This window comes from Lepus europaeus, chromosome X (assembly GCF_033115175.1).
Source record: "Lepus europaeus isolate LE1 chromosome X, mLepTim1.pri, whole genome shotgun sequence".
In the NCBI taxonomy this organism is placed as follows: domain Eukaryota; kingdom Metazoa; phylum Chordata; class Mammalia; order Lagomorpha; family Leporidae; genus Lepus; species Lepus europaeus.
The window spans coordinates 92475695-92483401 of NC_084850.1; positions in this window are offsets into that span (position 1 = coordinate 92475695).

Here is a 7707-nt window from a genome sequence, read left to right on the forward strand (position 1 = left end):
TCATTTCATCATCTCTTTGGCAGGTATTATTTGTGTCTTCTATTTATAATGAGGAAACGGGCTCATAGAGGATATAATTTGTCTAAAGTTGGAGACAGAGATTGTATTGAAATCTTTAAATAATAGTATTTATCAGCATTCACTGAACATTTCTATGTGCTGGGCATTGTTCTAAGTGCTTTACATGTATTATCAACCATATGGAACTCCCTGCTTTGCAGATGAGGAAACTAGGTACTGAGAGTCTGGGGCTTGTTGCAAATGAGGGTCAAATTGAATACTAGGGCATTCTGCCATTCTCCCATTTTAAAGATGAGAAAAATGAGGCTCAAGGACATTAAATAACTCAAGGTCACACAACTAGCAATGGATGAGACTAAGGTTGAACCTTAGTAGGCTGTCTTTAATGCCTGTGTTCTTTTTCACCCATATGGGATGTTGGCACTGCAGGTGGCAGCCCCACCCGCAGTGCCACAGCACTGGCCCCTAATGCCCATGTACTTAACTATCAAAGTATGTCACTTCTTAGGCATGGAAAGCCAAGACACTCTGGAAAAAAAAAGAAGACCTAAATGAAAGATCTCAGTGTGTGAGATCCCAGTGGAAAGAACGGGGCCATCAAGGAAGGAGATACCTTTCTCTGAAGGGAGGAGAGAACTTCCACTTTGACTATGACCCTGTTGGAATAAGATTGAAGTCGGTGAACCCTAAAGGCTTCCATAGCCTCGGCAACTCAGAGCCTAGGGAGATTACTGACGCTATAAACAAGAGTGTTAAATTGTTAAATCAACATCAAGAGTCACTGTGTACTTATGTCCCATGTGGGATCTGTCCTTAATGGGTTGTCCAATGTGAAGTAATGCTATAACTAGTACTGAAAAAGTATTTTTACACTTTGCGTTTCTGTGTGGGTGCAAACTGATGAAATCTTTACTTAGCATATACTGACTTGATCTTCTGTATATAAAGATAATTGAAAATGAAAAAAAAACCCTGGTGTTAAATTGGAAATTGCATACAAAAGTAATCAATTTTTTAAAAATATCATGTAGGATCTCTGTCTTTAATGTGCTGTACACTGTTATTTAATGCTATAACTAGTACTCCAACAGTATTTTTTCACTTTGTGTTGCTATGTGGGGGCAAACTGTTGAAATCTTTACTTAATATATACTAAACTGATTTTCTGTATATAAAGTGAATTGAAAATGAATCTTGATGTGAATGGAAGGGGAGAGAGAGCGGGAAAGGGGAGGGTTGCGGGTGGGAGGGAATTTATGGGGGGGAGGAAGCCATTGCAATCCATAAGCTGTACTTTGGAAATTTATATTTATTAAATAAAAGCTTAAAAAAAGTATATCACTTCTAAGTCTTCTAGGGCTTTCCTTAGATTGCTTAATGGAAGGCATGGGTGGCAGGAGGGAGAGAGAGAGACTCTGAATTATTAAGTCCACAAAACAGATTTGACTTTTTAAATTTAATTTTTGAATAGATACTAAAAGAAAGAAAAAATATATGCAGTGAATGTTCTCTGTCCATCCATCAGAGGTCACCAACTCTATAGTTTTTTTTTCTTACTTTTTCCAGAGGGTTTTAAAAAATTGTTCGTGAGGCAGAGAGGCACACAGGAGAAGGAGAAACACACAGAGGTTTTCCTTCTACTGGTTCACTCTCAAAATGTCCACTGCTGGTCAGGGATGGGCCAGACCAAAGCTAGGAATTAAGGATTCAGTCTAGGTCTTCATGTGGGTGGCAGGAATACAGTAACTTGAGCCATCACCTGATGCCTCCAGGATATATATTGGCAGGAAGCTTAAGTCAGGAGCTAGAGCCAGTTATAAAACGCAGGCACTTAGATATGGGACATGGACAACTTAACCTGTGTCTTAGCCCAAACTCCCAACCCCTGAGATGTTTTTGTAATGCAAATATAAGTGGATACAAAGATATATTTTTCACACAATAGCTCACACATCATATGTACTAATCTGCATTTTGCAGTTTTTACCTAATATATCTTTGAAGTTTTTCCTTATCAGTCTATGGAGATCATCAACAGTTTTAGCCTCAAAGAATTTCAGTAAGCCTTCATCCATCTATGTGTCCTGCACCCTTCCCTTCTTTACCAACCTGTGATGGAGTCTAGCCTTTTCAACATTTTTACTCAGTCTCATAGGTGATTATTTTTGGACTTTTACCTAAAATAGAGTCCCCCAAAGTCAATCCCTTAGATTCCCTCTGACACATAATACAGCCTTTTACAAACTTCCCAGCTTAAGTAATAAGCAAAATTCCATACTTAATTTGATGCTGAGTAATTAGTGTTCTGAATACCTAGTGGTTTACAGTTTAAATGAAGCCTGTGAATAAATAAACCTGGACACAGAGACCAGAGGGCATAAATGGCTAAGTGAATCATGAGGCCCAAGAGTGGAAGTATCCAGGAGAGTAGGCTCCAAAACTAAACACTGGATCCTGATACTGAGAGAAACAGTCACTGCCCATCCAGTCTTGAAATTACAAATGATTGGCTTTGGCTGCCGAGGAAAGATCCTGAGCCTGACAAGAAACCATTGTACATCCTCTGAAGAGACTTTTAGACCCTCGTTGCTCTTTTCAGCCATTCCTCTCTCTACCCAGAGTAGAGACAGATGGGCTGGCCCACTAGCTTACTTGAAATAGAGCTGAAATAGGCCCAAAATAAATGCTAAATAGTCTTGAAATAGATCTATGCAAAGGAACAGGAGGAAACTGCTGTTCCTGGGTATTTATTCAGATAATTATCCAGTGGCTGGCCACCGGGGGGCGGTATGGGCAGTATTTCCTGAGGGAAGGGCCTCTGGGGAGTGGGTTACAGTGATGTCTATGCTAACAGGGAACAGAAGACCAAAGAAATCTCAAATTCTGAGCTAGTAATATGGACCATTTAGTCCCTTTTGGGGGAATTCTCACTAACCAAGGCCTTTGGTGTGAGGAGGGACAAAGATTGGGATTCATAGGCTGCAGCAGATAATACTTTCCATAACAGACTTCCTCAGCATCCTAGGTCAGCAGGGTATGCCTTGGTGTTCATTCACTCATTAATTTAGTTAGTCATTAAAAATGTATTTATTTATTAAGTGCTAACAAGCCCTGTTTTAGGTGCTGCAGATACAACAATGAACAAGTCAGTCTCTGCCTTCATGGAGCATATCTTTTAATAAACCAATGCACAAATCATTCTATAAAATATTGCAAGGAGTGATGAGGGCTATAGCATAAAACCTTGTAAGGGGGGAGAGAGTGATATGGCAGTACAATGTTAGATAAAAGGACTATTTTTGAGGAGGTGAAGAGCTAAACATACAGATAGTTAGGATAAAGGTCTTCAGGCAGAGCCAAACTCTTAATCCTTTTTCTGATTTCTTCCTTACAATTCCACCCCACTACACAATTATGTGCAACTAAATTCATTAAGAGTGACCATCACCCTTTGCTCAGGGTACCACCTGAGACCAGGTCCATGCCTGGCACACTTTGGGCAAGATAATTGAAGCTTTAAAGCTTTATTTTAAGCTGCAACCAAGTCATAGGTCTTTGAGCTTTACATAACTTAAGAGACTTGTCTCAGGTTACATAGCTACCATGAATCAGAAGCTGGACTTATATCCAAAAGTCTTAACTCCTTGTCTATTATTCTTTTCACTTTGCCATGAGCATCTCAAGGTATGTGGGACCACAGCTGCACATTTGAGCATTTGCCATTTTAGGTTAATGTGAGATCACAGTAACTCTTCCTTCATTAACTCTTCATTAACAGGGAGATCAGTGTTCAAAATAAAGGAAGTAGCAGTCCCACTCCATTCCCCATTGGTCACTCTCGCCTGAATATGTGTTCTGAGTGATATAGACAAACTGAAGAACAATCAACCGGGGGAGGGAAACTGAAAATCATGACACAAGTGGCAGAGCTTGAAAAAAACAGTAATTTTTATCTTTAGATCATGTGTGAAGAGGGAGGGATTAGGATTTGAATTCATGGATGTCTTCAAACACTTAGGAAGACTAGTGCTTAGAAGGACTTGAATTTTTGTCCCCTTCCCCCTTCACTTTTTGGCATGAGCCAGAATGTTGCACTCTAACAAATGGGCAGAAACCATAAGATAATGAATTTCAGCTCAAAAAAAAAAAAAAAAAGATAATGGTGTTAGAAACTTCAGAATGTTTCCTGTTACTGAAAATATTCCATCAATCTGCTGGACAAAACTTATCAGGTATAGTGGACCAAAGGAATGGGCTTTGAAAACAGATCTCAGTTCAAATCCTGCTGCTGCTAGATCCTACCTGTATGACTATGGATAAATTATATAAACACTGTGAGTAGTAGTTTCTTACTGTTTAAAATAGCAATGACAAATCCTTATTCTTGGACTTCTGGGGATAATGAAATAAAATAGTATATTGAAAGGCCTAGCACCATGTGCACCTAAAGGAAATACAACTATTTATTCCTCCTTTTCCTTCCTCTCATCACATACACTGGAGAGAGGATTCCTACTTAGGGAGATAGGGAAAAAGAGATTTTCCCTATCAAGCATGAAATTCTATGATTCATTCTGTAATTGTCAGTAGTTTTATTCATTTTCTGATTGTACTTGGGACACTTAAAGTATGCATTGAAATTATATGCATCATCATCTCCTCCACTAGACTATAAGCTTCCTGAGAACTTTGTTGTACTCCTGAGCTGTCAGAGTAAGTGCTTATTGAATTGAACTGATTTTGAAGGGGTGGTGATCTCTGTGCTGAATAATTGAACTACATAGGATTTTTTTTTGTCCTCGGGGAACTGACTCTCTTAGGTAGAGCTGACATGATTGAACATGCAAGAGTATCTAGACACGTCAATAATCAAGACAATGAATAGACAGGGTTCAGTGTCTGCTGAATCATTGACTATGAAGTAGCTGGGATGGTGGTTGATAGGCAAATAAATAAGTAGCAGTTGGGATGACAAGACACAAAGACAGACTTTTTCTTGAGAATGCTTCCTGGCAGAAGTGGGTCTTTGAGAACTGTCTGAAACATGGGAAGCAAGACAATTAAAAACTGCCTTTTTTCCAACAGAAGGCAAAGGTTTCAGATCTAGGCATCTTATATCTGAGAGGTAGGCCACTGTAGCCCACATTAGGGCATTGAAACAGTTTCTTTTTCCTGTGATCCAGGGGATATCAGATGCAGTTAAAAGATGAGGCATGTCACCTGGTGGCATCAGTATAGCTTAGTGTTTACGAGCATAAGTTCTAGAGCCAGACTGTCCAGGTTTACATCTAGACTACAGCAATTACCAGCCATGTGATCCTGGGCAAGTTAATTAACTTCAGTTTACTTCAGTTTCCTCATCTATAAAATAAAGACAATAGTATCTGTAGAGATATATAGATACTATATAATATTGTGAAGATTGAAAGAGCTAATACATTGGCATGTCAAAAAGTTTGTGGAAAAATGCAATTGGCACTCAGTTAAGATGCCACTTGGGACACCCACACCTCAGGTTGGAATGCCTGGATTTCAGTCACAGCTTTGTTTCTGATTCCAACTTCCTGCTAATGCACACCCTGGGAGGCAACAACTGATGATGACTCCAGTCTGCCACCCATATGGGAGACTCTGATTGAGTTCTAGGCTTCTAGCTTTGTTCTTGCCCAGCCCAGGTTGCTGTGGGAATTTGGAGAGTGAATCAGTGGTTGAAAGGTCTCTCTCAGTGTTTCAAATAAATAAATAAAAATTTAGAGAACGCTTGTAGGAAGAAATGGAATGAAACAATAGTTTTAGGGTAAAAATTTGAAATATATACAGTTTTTTTCATAATATACATTTTTCCACAGACTTTTTGAAGTACCCTCATATAGGTAAAAGGCTTAGAACAGCATCTGGCAGAGAATAAACACTTTGTAAGTGTTAGCTATTATCACCATTTGTTGAATTGCATTTGAGTGCTAAAAAATAATGTGAATTTGGAACCATTTGTATTCTACACCCTGTCATGGAGTAGTTATCTCCTTAGCAATGTTTGTGGCAGAAGTAGCAGTATCTGGCTTAAAAAGCTGGAGAAACTTCCTACCAACTAAGATTGTTCCAAAGATAAAGGGGCTGTCTTGGGAGATGACCAACTGGCAGGAACGTTACAGAGGGATTGAAGGATGGAATTGGGATTATGCTAAACCAAGAGATTCTCTGATTCCTTGATGCTTGTCAGCAGAAGGGTCGGTTCTGGGTTGTAGGTACTGCTGCTCAAAATGTGGGGAACTCCTATAATTCTTTTATAATTATAAGCGGAATTGAACAGTCATCTAACTCAAAAAGCTAACCAGAGTTGCCATAAAATGCCATGTTCCAAAGTCTGAAATATCTCACAAATACTTTTGAGACCCAAGATAAAGGGTTTTGCTTCCCAGTCTGCTAGCAAATAGTGATGTAATCTGCACAGGTTGCTTCCTTTCTTTGGTAACCTGGAATATGAGGGTTTAGTTTTTCTACAGTCCCATCAGGTCTTGCTTTCTGTTGTTGGAAGATGTGACTCTTTGGGTGGGAACAAGAGGATGAAGGAGACATGCATTCTGTGTGCGTTTATGAAGCACCTGCTAAGTGTCAGGAAAATAATGAACAAGACAGGCATAGTCTCTGCCCTCATAGCTCCACATTCCAATGGAGGATACAAAAAGAAAAAAAGTTATTATATGGTTTAAAAAGTGTTCCAACAGAGCCAAACATAGGGTTCTATGAGAGAGGAATATTATCCAAAATATTTTTGAGTGAGGGAGGTGTATCAGAGACTCTTCTGGAGGAGGTGACACCTGAGATGAGCTTTATGATAGAAGCTGGAGGAGGTGAGCAACAGTTTACACAGACCCTGTGGTAAGACAGCCTGGTGGGTTATCAGAAGTACTGTAGATTCTACATAGCTGGCGAAGAGTCATTGAAAGGGCATTGGAAGCCGGCGCTGCGGCTCACTAGGCTAATCCTCCACCTGCGGCGCCGGCACACTGAGTTCTAGTCCCAGTCTGGGCGCCAGATTCTGTCCCTGTTGCCCCTCTTCCAGGCCAGCTCTCTGCTATGGCCCAGGAGTGCAGTGGAGGATGGCCCAAGTGCTTGGGCCCTGCACCCCATGGGAGACCAGGAGAAACACCTGGCTCCTGGCTTTGGATCAGCGAGATGCGCCGGCCGCAGCGGCCATTGGAGGGTGAACCAACGGCAAAAAGGAAGACCTTTCTCTCTGTCTCTCTCTCTCTCACTGTCCACTCTGCCTGTCAAAAAATAAATAAATAAATAAAAAGAAAGGGCATTGGTAAGAGCTGAGGTTAAAGACATCAAAGGATACCATATTGGCTAGACATTGTGTGCCATTCTGCAGAATTTGCCTTAAAGCCAGTGAGGAGCCTTTAAAAGTCTGAGCAGAGGAGTTATATCGGTTAGATTTCAGTTGCAGAAAGTAAAGCACTCTAGTGCTTCTCAGTAGGAAGTTTTAATATAGAAAATCAAATGGTTACCAAATGGGTGAGAGAGGTAGAGGTTCAAGTTTTAGTTTGTGCCCTCAGAAATGACTCCAAAAACAATGCCAGAGTAGCTGCTATGTCTGCCACAAGTAGGAAGTTGAGGTATCAGGCACTCTTAAGAGCATTTCACCTTTTCTGTGATCTAGGAATCAGGAAGCTGCCACCAACT